Here is a 13820-nt window from a genome sequence, read left to right on the forward strand (position 1 = left end):
AGGTCTTATATTAGGGCAGGTTTACAAAATAGTGCTAGGTCTTACTTTCGGGGTAGGTCTTATTTTCGGGGAAACACGGTACTTCCACTCGTCAGTGGCTATCCTAGTAAATAATTATCACTCACGTTACCGGCCTGGATCATCAAATTGGAAGCCAATTATCAGACAGCGGTATTTGAAGAAAAACAGGACATATAAAGAACTAAAATATTGGACAATGTAGGGCTGGAGGTGGAAACGTCTAGCTTGTTACATAGGAAGAATTCTCTCTCTACCAATGGATTTCCTAAGGAACTTAGAGGATTGTAGGGACTACAGTGGCAATAGTTATACTTTCTAAGTGCTCTTTCCCCTGAAATCCTTAGTAATTTATCTTTGTTTCAGCAATTTGTAATGTTTGAGGATTTGACACATGTTTGAGGATTTGACACCCGTTTTCGCTCCCTTTTTTTTTCTACTAATGCTTTATCTTGGAATTAGTCTGATAATATGTTGTCCCCCTTTTGAATATAATTGTGTATTTGTCAGTTTGTAATAACAAAACACATAGGGGTTTATAGCAAAACATTGTAAGAAATACAATCCTTATATGTCCTTTAAAGATATGGTATGCAATTTAGACATACAATTATTGTTTGAAACAATGCTTGATGATGTGGCATAATTTGGCCTAAGCCTCTTGACATTATGGTTATGGACCTTTGGTTATGAAAGTTAATAGATGAGATTTTCTAATCTCTAGAATTATTAGAATTATTGGATGTGATTTAAGAATGTGAATTTTTAAAATCCTCAAACTGTGTTCACAGATGTGTTTTATAAAACAAATTATTCTTAGAAATACTTTAAAAGCAATCAACAAATTCCTACCATATACCCATATTAATTTTCCTTTCAATAAACCTTTGCTACAAGAAATATAAGGATAACCATTGTTGACTTCCTTCTTAAGATGCTAGTTCTCTGATTATTATTTTAATTCGCTGGCTTTAATACTTTAAAAGTCACACACCTAAAACAATTATGCAAGACTGAGTAAAGGCAGCATCCTTTATTTGCCAACATGTCCTTGAATAATAGCTTAAGTACTAAAACAAGTCAGCATGGCAGTTAGGCACTTAGAAGTCAGCAATGGCTGGTTTCATGTAATAAAAATAATAGTAATTAATAAAATTACTCAAACAAACACTAAACCTCACCTTTTGATTTTCCGTAGGGGTGATTTACTAATGGAATATAGGCTGTTTACTTTGCAATGTTATTAGCTTGCAAAGGGCAATTTCACTCAGTAAATAAGCTATCACTTTTCTGACAACCATCCAATCATTGAAAAGCATTAATAATAATTTTTTTCCCAGTCTAGTTCATTACATTTTTTGTAAGTTGTGTAATTCTTCTGATCCCCACACCTACAGACATAATAGTAAGAACTTTTGCCCATTCATTAAAATCCACTTCTGTGGCCAGAAAATAGGATAAGCAATAAAATACTTGCCTTTTATGTTGTTTGAGAGTTTTTGGATAGCAAAACATTGCTATACTGATCTAAACAACACAGAATCATCAAACCTTTGATGAGTTTTTTTATTTGTCATGTGATCATAACATTATACCAGTTCCAGTGGTATTTATTATTAAAAATAATAGTAAGAAAAAACACGCTCCTTTGTAACTGAAGTGGCACCATTAAATTATTTATGACGTATATACATAAATTAGAAAAATTACTATGTTTGTCTATGGCCTTATCAATTCAACATGTTCTATATCCTAAAACACTACATAAAAGTTCAACTGATGTAAAATCTTCAGTTATTATAAATATAACCTATTTAATTGCATTCTGCTTGTAAACAGGATTTCTTTCTGCCCAAAGGGAGGAAAAACAATTTGTGTGTTAATTTTATCTCACTTGCTATGCCTCAGATGTTTTGTATATAGAGAATATTAGATTAAAAATGCTTTTAACCTGTGTTTGAAATATAGAAATTTGTAATTAGAAGAGCTGTTAATTTTGAAACAATTTGCACACCCATGTTTGTTAATGAGTGTATACTGGCAATAAGTTATTCTTTAGAACTTGGAAAAAGAAAATTGCTATAGAAAAGATTTTATAGACTCTTGCCCACATTCACCATTTCACTTAATGTATTCTGATCTTACAAACCTGTTTGTTCCTCCGGGAATTTCACAAGCAAAATGTGTATTCCTGAAATTGTTTGATGTCTCCTACATAGTAAAAAACTATAGAGATCTGTCTCTTGTCTGTAGTTTAGACATTTTAGAAATGGAAATACGAGCTATGCTTGGATTATGCAATTCTAAACACATCAAAGTGCTTTATATTTCCCAAAGCAAGACAAGAATATGATATTGGCTGTTCAGCATTTAAAACTGTAACTATAGAAAGGTTAGGAATTTAAGAAATACAAAGCAGTAAAAGGTATCAATTTCAATGACTGCTATTTGATGACCCCAGACACAATTTTGTTCTGCTTGGGGACCCAGATATTTGGGACCTGTCATATTTCATATTTCAGCAGGTATGACCCTCTTCCAAAAATTACATCAAGATAATAAATATTTGAAATAATAATGGTATAAAAGAGAATGTTTACAGGATGTAAACAATGAGATAATGAGCCTGATTTATAAAAGCTTTCCAAGGCTGGAGAGAGTACACTTTCAAAAGTGAAGCTGGGTGATCCAGAAAACATGGAATGGATCTTTAAAAATAATTTACTATTTGCTAGCAAATGTTTTGAATCCTGCACCAGGTTCGTTACAGGTTTGCTGGATCACCCAGCTTCACTTCTGAAAGTGTATTCTCTCCAGCTTTGGAGAGCTTTCATAAATCAGGGCCAATGTGTGTATTTTAACTGTATGCTGACTGCTAAATATGGTATTATCCGTTATTGGGGAGCCATTGTGTATTATCATATCACAACTAGCCAAAGTTGTCTTTTGAAGCAATACCCAATATTTATGTACTTTGCAGTAAATCGTTCCACCTCAGCAGGAACTAGTACCTAGAGGGTACTTTTAAAAGGGTAATTTAAAACAAAGAGAGTTAGAAACTTGTTTGGTCTTCAAATCCCTGGTAAGCCATAATAGTTGCTCTTTTTCCAGATAAATGTTCCTTTTTATCTGTAGGTGGGAGTGATTGAAATTGAAATTTTTATTCCTCCAAATGTTTGGAAAAGATCAGGAAATTTTCCTTTTAGCAACATATGTTAAAATAAAAAAAAAATGTATAAAAAATGTTTTTAGGACAGCAAGACACGAAAATGAGTAATATGAGTTAGGACACCTTTTTACCAGCACTGCAAAAGAAGAGAAATGCCTGGTAAGCTTAATTGGACTAAAATACCCTTGATTTGCTAAGTTAGGCTTTTTTTCCATATTCAGACCACAAGAATGCATACATATTATTATATTATCTTACTGCTAACCGATCAAAGTATAAAGGGCAAAACAAATATTTGCACAAATATCACTTTATTGATTAGTGAAGTGATAAATTGTAAAAGAACAAGCGAAGGATAATTATTCATAGATTCTATACACACTCAAAATATTAGGATCATCTAAACTGACCTAACAGCACTAGAGGTTGTGGTATTAATGTGTAAAATATCTGGGGCAAATGCTTCACATGTCTTTGGTGCTCATTGTTACTTTGCTGCTGTTGTTCTGGCAGGTAGCTGTAAAAGCACACAGCCGTGGAAAATGATTGGTGGAGGAGCTACCCCGGTACTGGATGAAAGGACAAAGGAGAAGGAAATAAGCCGGGGAGAGACAAGACAAGCCTAGAATGGGGAGTGTAGCATTAGATTGTGGATGGGAGGGAGGAAGAAGTGAGCTGTGAAGGGGTGAGGGCAGAAGAATAATGATAGATGCAAATAGGAGATCCTGGAGTGAACTGCAATTAAGGGTTCAGATGTGGGAAGAAGCTTCCTGATTATTGTTATAATATTCTTTTTTAAAAAATAGACACATAAAAAGTTTAAGCTCTATGTCTATATGTTCATATACTGTAAGTCTTCTAACCTCTGCACTCTATGGTACCTAGTGCAGTACCTAGTACCCCCGCACCTGGTCACACCCACAATTCATTGTAGTGCACGTAGCATGCCAAATAATTACTCTTCTCATCAATGTGTAATATTGTTTGATTTATTTCTGAAAAATGTTTTCTTATCAAGATGCATGTAATGTCTGAGTTTTTGTATTACCTTTTTATGAGGCAACTAAAAAGAAAGAACTGTGCCTTATCCCTCACAGTAGATTGGAATTATTGGAATAACCTTACCAAATATAAGACTTAAACCAGCAAATTAAATGATAGAAGTAACTTAACAATCCAATCTAACAAAATTGCATTTTTTTTATTTTAGTATACTAATGTTTAGAGCTTTTTTTGCTGGGGAATCCAGTTTAGCAAAGTGCCACTAGCTATTCCAGCCTCTGACCTACCAGGGTGTGTTGGATGCCTGTGCCTTTCGCCTACGTGCTGTAACTGTACTACTGAACTCTATGACACTAGTGTGTCCCTTAAGTGTGAAATGATTTACTAGCAGCTGTACTGGCATGTATTAGATATTTTTGTTAAAAGTAACACTGTCATAATAAAATGTATCTATATATATATATATATTTATATATATATATATATATATATATATAAATCCCTCTGACACAGACATTCTTCTGTTTCAAGACCCCTTTGAGCTCCAGAATCCAGAAAATTGTTTTTTAAATAAAAAATGGCATGCTTTATTTTTTACATTTGTTCTGCATTGATAATCCATAGGAAGGCAGGAACCTGAAGCATGAAGCATAATAATTACATTGCAATTACATTACAATAATTACAGTGAATACAATTCACTGGTAAAAAAAAACACATTTATTGCACTACAGGAACACAGTTTGGTCACTGTACTTGCACTGCACCAAAAACCATACATAACCTTCCTAAAAACCACACAACCACCCCTTCATCTTTCCCCCAAGCAGCCACTTTCCCACCCCCTGAAGTTGTATAGAACCGATTATTTATTTATATGGAAAAGCTGAACTCTCAAGATTTGTTGAATCAGTTTAACTGTAATATTATGATAGGCCGTTAATACCAGTTTTGGCTCCCTGAATTTAATTGAATAAATAAACACTTGGTGAAACAAAAATCTTTAAAAAACTCTTATAGAAAAAGAAATAGCAAACTGCTTTGCTCTATGCATAAAGGGATGATTCTGCACTGACAATTTACAATATATGATACAGGTATGTATTTGCAGTAAATGTTTATTGTATATCTAAACTTGGGTGGGGTTGGAACTCTGTGGATTGTTCTCACTGCAACTAAAAGCGATAGAGAAAGCCAACATTGGTAAGTAGTCAACAGTACAAAAATAGAAGGCCACAGCCATCTAAGAAGAATGATTTTCCTCTTTGGAAAGATTTATCTGCGGACTAGGTTAGAGCAAAGAAGGTACACTTTAACTGTTTGGTGTTCTGATCCTCTGAATAACTGACCCAAAATGAGTAAATCCTGGCAATTAGCATTCTTTACAATAAGTCCAGCAAATGGAAGCTTACATTTTCTCCCAATAGTAAGTATGCTTTAAAAAAAGTAAGGAAGCATTTAATAAACCAGTTTTTGAGACATAAAAAACAAAAGAATTTTTTATTCTCCCCCACACCCCCAAAAACATGTAATCAGGTTTTTTGACTACCCCAGAAATATTATGGGGAAAATAAGCAGCTAACAGCACAGCCAAGAGTACAGCCGAAGTCACTTAAAATTGTAGTATGTACAGGAATATGAAGGTTTGCAGGGAGATAAACTCTTGGGTGAAATGTACATGTTTATCAATAAAAGGAATAATAGTTTCAGTAGTTATGGGTTCAAATAACATTTCTTAGTCCATCAAGCAGTAACTGGTTTGGCTGAACAAAAAAGCGTTAATTTCAGATTCAACATTTGTAATTTAAATGAACATTTTATAAACCCATGTACGCAATTTATTAATAGCTGAACCACATTGGCAGCATAAATGCTACTTTGCCTTAGTAATTACATGTTTATATTTGGAAAAAAATTAGATCAAAGGAAAACTGTTTTTAAAGAGCATTGTAGGTCATTGCAAACAATGGTAAATGTTCCATGATTAAGCCAATATTTTAGTTCATTACTGCAGTGTGGAAAATTTCTAATGGCTTGCCACTAAAATTTACACAAAACCAAAATATAGATGTAGCTCGCACAAAGTGCAAAGATAAAAAAAAAGCTTATGATATTTCACACCGCTTCAACAGTATTGACTGTTGCAAAAACTTGTACTAAGGCTTATAACACAGGTTGGTTACTAGCTACCTAGTTTTTAGATAGGAGCTTTTTCCTTTTTCATCTCAGTCTGTTGGGTTAATTTTTTAAGCAGTTGAAAATCAAATTAAATCCATTAATTTACCTTGAAAATCAATTTACCTTAAATACCTAATTATGTTCCCTTTCAGATAACTCCTATGTATTTTAAAGGCTACACTCTCTCAAAGTGGACATTCTACTCCATAAGACTTGTAGTTTTCACCATTTGGGTCTCACATGCCACAAACCTGAATGGGCTTTGGTAATAGATTTTGTTTTAGGAAGTTTCAATGTTTTTTTTAGATTATTCAGGCTATTTTGGTTAAACTCTATGTAAGGGACAATAAAAAAAGTACATTTTGCATATTTACCTTATGTTTTATTCCTTAGGAATGTCATAAGTACCGGATAACACATAGTGATCTGCTAGAAATCCATTAGGGCCTAACTTGTTGTTTGGGCTAACACAGTGTTAGTGCTGCAATAAAATCATAACCGATATTGTCAGCTCTGATGTCTGGACTGTGGAACCCCATACTGTATATTTTTGACTCCTCTATTTTCCACTCCACAAGCATACATTTATTTGTTCCAGAAAAATAATGCTGCTGCTTTGATACCCCCAACCCCCAACAACACCCAACAACCACCCAAGCAGTGTCAATGAATAGTGAAGAGTCTTGGGAAATGTAGTTCTGCGTGCCCCAGGGACTGAGCTCATCGTTACAAGTCTGGGGATGATCAGAGGGAATAATGAAAGCCATAGATGCAAATGAAACTCAGGCATGCTCTAGAGCAGTGGTCGCCAACCTTTTTGGACCCACAGACCACTAAACTTACCGGCTCCGGACCGCGTATGCGCATTCAGCCAGGAGTCAGGGGAAGAAATTTCCCCCATAGTGATGTCATATTGGCAGATCCCACACACTCTCCCATAGCAGGTCTGAGTTTAGAGTATACAGTATTTGGATAATGTCTGGAAATACATTTAGTCATTTAAAATATACCTTTTTTTATGTACTGTTGTCAACCAAATGTATACATTTTATCTATAAAAAATAAACCTATTTTCAGATGTGTAATGCAGAGAACCAATAATGTCAATCACTGCCACAAGGCAACTTGACAACTATGGGTAGGTTGCAGTAACTGAAGGGAATGTTTTTGTGATTTTCAAACTTGGGATGCATATTGGAACCATTGATTTGATTATCTAAGGACCAGAGCATTATTTTATTTTTATTATCTTTTAAATATCTTTTCATTTAGTTGTGTCTGGTGACTATGGACCAAAATATACTATTTTCTCCCCGTTCCCTACACTCTACTGTTTTTTCTTTCTTTTTTTTTAATTGCATGATAACTCCTTATGTAATGGATGAATTCTATATGACTTTTTGATGCAAAGCCTTGAATAAACAAATTAATTAAACATTTTTGCATAAATTTATAATGATTCCATGCTGCTTCAAGAGATTTAAGTTGCAATTATTACTACAATCTTGATTAATAACATAATTTGCATAAGTTGAATTATTCAGCAGTAACAAAATCCATTTAAACTGAGTTGTAGGCTGAATCAAAGATATTATGAATATAATAAATTTAGTACAGCTTTACCCCATACCTTTAAATTGTAATACTTAATGGTTAATTGATCTTTTAATTGAACCCATTGAAATAAAACATTTGCTTTGTCCCCATGCTGTCTAAATACAAATCATTAATCACTGTAAATTAATATGTTATGTTCACTCACAGTGGAGATTTTCTTCTGACATTACCCTATGATTTTACAATAAAATAATAAAAATATAGGCTTCTCACTTAAACAATTTGTCTAGTAATCTTTAAAGTTATGCACTTATTAAATTCAACATATTGGTGTCCAGTGGTGTGTACAGCAGGAAAGGTAAGCATTTACAATCTTCTTTTGCAGTATATTTGGAAATTAAATGAGAGAGTATTTAACAGCCATTAAACATTATGCAACAAATCTTACTTTCAGTTCTTTTCTTAGAAATAGTTTTATAATAGAAAGTAAGGTGTCTGATATTTGTAAATGAATGAAAAAACATCGTGAGAGTAAGCAACAAAATTAATTGAAACTTTTTAAGCACATGCTCTGGATAAATATACAATTTAGTTTATTGTAATATTTATTCATTTTATCAGGGCTGATAAAAGTTTGGGTGAATCATTGAAAGCTAATGCCTGTGAGAAAGAAATTGAAGATAAGAAATAGGAGGCATTTGGTTGTCCAATCTGTAGGCAAATTATAAACATATGGAATAGCAATTTGTTTGCTGCTTGGATGTTGTTTCCGATGTCCTCCGTTGCCAAATTCAGATCTGGGTAAGCGCTTTAAAGATTATCCATGCTGAAGTCTCATTTGTATACTGAAGAAGCGGACAGATAGCTTCTGCAAACTGCGTCAATGTTCATTGAGAAGAAGTATGAACATTGTTTTTTGATATGAACATTTTGGTTTAAATAGATCAAAAATATGTATGTTTTTAACTATTTATGTACTGGTAATTATGTATTAAAGTATTTTTTTCTACTTTTTGTAAACTAAACTGTATATTTATCTAGAGCACAATCCTAAAAAATAATCATCCTAAAATTATTTCTGTTTCATTTTTATATATTTGTTTTTAGGGATGTGATATTGTTTGTACTATCGACTAAATTGCTGGAATAACTTGCTATGTCAATGTGAGAATAAGGTATAAAAAGGAATCTAAGTGTCCCAACCTTAACTAAAATCTATTGCTTGTAGAAATAAAGTCATAGAAAACTAAGAAACTATGATTTTTTTTTACAGCTTGGTTTCGTTACTGTTTTTTTGATTTTTTTCTTTTTGCTAGAGGCCAGATTATAGCCAGCAGCGTAATTGTTACTCAAATTATATAAATATAAACATTTATTTTAACCGTTATATTAGTTACAAATTTGTAATTGTTATACTCATTTTTCAATGCAATTAAATATTGTTAAATATTTATATTATTATAATACTGGCCCACTACAAGCCTATAGGCTGGAGTTCCTATTAAATGTAAAGACTTGAGGATGAAGACTCCCCACTATGCAGATGGCAGCCTTTATCCCTTGCATGATGAGTACATTTTTAGAGATGTACATTTAAAAGAAAGACCCTTCTCAAACATGATGGGTAGCAATATACTAGTACCTATAGGTTCTGATTTTTTTTCCTTAAGCCTGAATAAAATAGACTATCATGGGAGAACCAGGATGATCTGGGAAACCTGGAATGGATTTCTTAAACATCTTTTGCTACTTGAGGTTTGCTGAATCACCCAGGTTCTTCCATGATAGTCTATCTTTTCCAGCCTTGGCCTTGTCTTTTATGCCTGTATTTAAATTATGCATGGAAGTGTATTGTTATATTGTCAGAATAACAAAACAACAATGCCATTGGAATGTTTTTGTATACATTTTTCTGAGCTGGGGAGGCTTACACTACTATTTTTAAAGAACACCTGATGGTAAAGAGATATAAATAATTTCATTGTTTGTTTTATCTGATATGGTTTATCAAAGTGTATTAAACAAGAATTACCTATGTTGCTTGCAAATACCTATCTGGTATAGGTACCTACCTATCTATCTGTCTTGAATCTGTCTGTATGTCTGTGAATGTCGTCTCAGCTTTTTGAATTCTAAGAAATACGCTTAGTATTTTAAGTACATTGACCTGAAAACATTTACTATAAAATAATAATTATATAATATAAATTCAATTTTTATCCTGATAGGTGAATTTTCATAGAACAAGAACTCAATTAAAATTAGATATATTTAGTCTCTTATTTCTACATTACCATTCTCCTAAACAACTTTAATTAAGTATTCTGTGTAATTTCTGATTAAGATATGATGAACATTCCCTCTGGATTAAACAGCTTTTTCACATTAACCTTACTAATCACCTCATACTTTTCAGTATTTCATATTCCTAATACAGTATAAATTTTACAGTGTTCATTATTACAATCCAAAGAAAAAAAAGAGTTTAATCAAAAAAGTTCAAGTATCATAAGGGATACATTAAAATCTGTAGGGAAAGCCAAAGGCAAAAAAATGAGTTCAAGATTTGTTCTAAGTTTACTAAAAACCACAAAGTGGCAACATCAATCACACTTATGGAGTGGGAGAGAGAATTTTTTAGTGATAGGCATTGGGGTTGATTTACAGAGAGATTATGCTGCTCTGCAAAGTGAATTATTGCTCTACAAGAGACAATATATTTGGCTTAGTGCATGTGGTGAAAAATAATTTTGCAAAGAATACCCAATCATGTCTAATAGGAAAATAAAAAAATATTTGTACTAATACATGATTGGGTGGCTGAAATCCGCAGGGATCCAGTGTGGAGTGAAACCAGAAAAGGGAACTTTATTACAGGAAAAATGTCTGTACAGCTGACTGAAGGTAGGGTTGGAGTTCAGCTTTAGGCAATCTACAGTTCATATTGATGTACTATGAAAGTAGTTTAATATTTAGAGAATTTGAAATAATTACTCATCTTAATTTTAGGATAGAATCAAACATCTGAATTATGGAGATATATTATCACAGAATCTTAATAATTAGTTGAATCACTTGCCATTTAATTATTACCCTATGCTTTTGCACATCAGGCATTCATGACATACTGTATATGAAACAGTAATTGCAAGTTACTGAGTCTGAGGTTCAGCAATTATATATTATTGTATTAGCAAGAACTAATAGAGTATTGCTAGAAAAAAATGCAATTGCGCAATTACTTGTATCATACTGTATCTCTAATCATGTAGTAGTCTTAACAATTTGTTTTTAGTACTACCGTTCTAAAAAAATTGAAAACACTGTCTAACACAGAATCTATATATATACCTAATGTGAAAGAACTGATACCAAGAGACAGAGCAGATGATGTGAATCAATTGCTCCTTATTACTTGTCAAATTTTAGTAAACACATTGCCACAAAACCAATGTGAAGAAATGAAGTATAGATTTGTTGCCAACATTCATAAAATATATATGTCAACAGATTTTCTTAAATAACTAAATCATGTATACCTAAATGTATTGCCAGACATAACTAAAATAACTAGATAAATGTATTTCATAAAATATTTTGATCAACAGATTTTCAGATTAAGTATAAAGTAATAAAAGTATGTAATGTATAAATATAATTGCCAACGTAAGTTGTGTGGCTTCCACATACATCTACCGTTCCCTTTATTCGGTACATCTTGCTAGTACCCTGTTGGACACCCCTTTTGCCCTTAGAATTACCATAATTGTTTGTGGCATAGTTTTAACAAGGTACTGAAAAAAATTTGGTTTCAGGTATTTGCTCCATATTGACAAGATCATCACGTAGTTGCTGCAGATTTCTTGGCTGCACGTTCATGACACAAATTTCCTATCCCACCACGTCCCAAAGGTGTTCATTTGTATTGGAATTTTGAGACTGTGGAGGCCATTTTAGTGTAATGTGCAAATTGTCAAGAAATGACAGATGATTTGAGCTTTGTGACATGGCATCTTATCATGCTGTAAGTTATTATAGAATATGTTAAGAATACCTTCAAACAGGGATGGACATGGTCAGCAACAATACTAAAAGTATGCTGTGACATTTAAGTGATGCTCATTTGGTATTATGAATCCCAAAGTGTGCCAAGACATTTTTTCCCCACACTATTACAGTACAATCACCAATCTAAACCATTAAAAAAAGGAAGGGTGGATGAATGCTTTCATAATGTTCATGCTAAATACTGACCATACCATCCAAATGTTGCAGCAGAAATTGGGTTTCATCAGACAAGGCAATGTTCTTCCAATCTTCTCTTGTCCAATTTTGATGAGCATGTGCAAATTGTGGCCTTAGGTTGCACCTGGTGTGGTCTTCTGCAGCTGTACACCATCTGCTTTAACGTTTGATGAGTTGTATATTCAGATATGTTCCTCTACATACCTCAATAAAATGAAATGTTATTTGAGTTACTGCTGCCTTTCTATCAGTTTGAGTCTGGCCATTCTCCTCTGACATCTGGCATCAACAAGGCATTTTTGCCAAAAGAACCGATGCTTACTTGATTTTTTCCTATTTTGGACCATTTTCTGTAAACCCTGGTTATGATGGTTATCTTCAGCTTTTAGAGTATTCGGGTACCTAACCTCCCTGACGGTCTAATTATGTCAGTATTTTTTGCCAAAAGCGGTACATTGTTTTGCTTTGAAATTTTACTTTATATTGTAGGCCTATAATACTTAAACTCACCGAAATATGTCCAACATTTAATAAATGTAATATTAAAGAAACAATAAAAAAAAGAAAAAATTTGTTAAAACAAGGGTGCATTAAAAAAAATACTGTAATATAACTGTACGGTAGCATATAATATATATATATATATATATATATATATATATAATGATTACTTTGTATTGGATTCAATACAGTTATTTTGTATATTTTCCCACCACGCTCCCTCGCACGCACCAATGCATGCACAAACATCATTGGGAACTCCCGGTGAACGTCAGCGCAGTTGCCAGGGGAAGTTCGGAGGAAGAGGATGCAATCCAGAGGATGGGATCCAATTGGCAGGACACAGGAAGATGCTGATGGGACCAGGTGTTTATTTTTATGTTTTTAGCTACCCCAAGTGTGGCTCTGGGTTACCGCTTTCAGCATGTTTTTTTTACCCCGGGCCACACTCAGGATTACCGCTCAGGGGGTTAAATCACTTTTTTTTTCCCTATTTTACATCATGGTATCAACTTCAGGAGGTTGTCTTGACAATGCCTAAATGCTCTGAATTGCTGCCATGTAATAGTAACAGTTGAACAGACATACTTAATAAATTGGCAGATGAGTGTATAATTGTATATGTAGGCAACTAACACCTCTGCTTTGAATGCAATTAGTCTGGTCAGTGTTTTTTGTTTTGTTTTTTCAAACTTGCTTGTAGGGGTTATATTCTAATCTCCATTGGCAAGGCTGTTATTCAAACATATATATTAAAAATAAGACCCCTGCAATGTCTTCAACCCCCTGTCTGCCTTTTCCACTGTGTGCTTTCAAAGCCTGTTTGAACTGTGCCTGGTAGAAAGAAGCTGCCTGCTAACCAAAACGTCATGTATAGATTATTTACCTGCAAATGACCTGTCAGTTTACCAGCATACCTGACACAAATAAATACCAAAGTAAGACATAACAGAACAAGTTAAATTTTATCATATAGTATTATTAAATGTAACAATGTAGTAAATGAATAAAACACCATCAGCAAATAAATGAATGTTCCCCCATCCTATTCAGCAAGCTTGCAAATAAATAGCAGACCTATGCTTCTGAGATTCTCAAAATCTTATATTTCTGCTATGCATGTATCAACTTACCAACCTGAAGTATAATG

Source organism: Pyxicephalus adspersus, chromosome 4 (genome assembly GCF_032062135.1).
Source record: "Pyxicephalus adspersus chromosome 4, UCB_Pads_2.0, whole genome shotgun sequence".
In the NCBI taxonomy this organism is placed as follows: domain Eukaryota; kingdom Metazoa; phylum Chordata; class Amphibia; order Anura; family Pyxicephalidae; genus Pyxicephalus; species Pyxicephalus adspersus.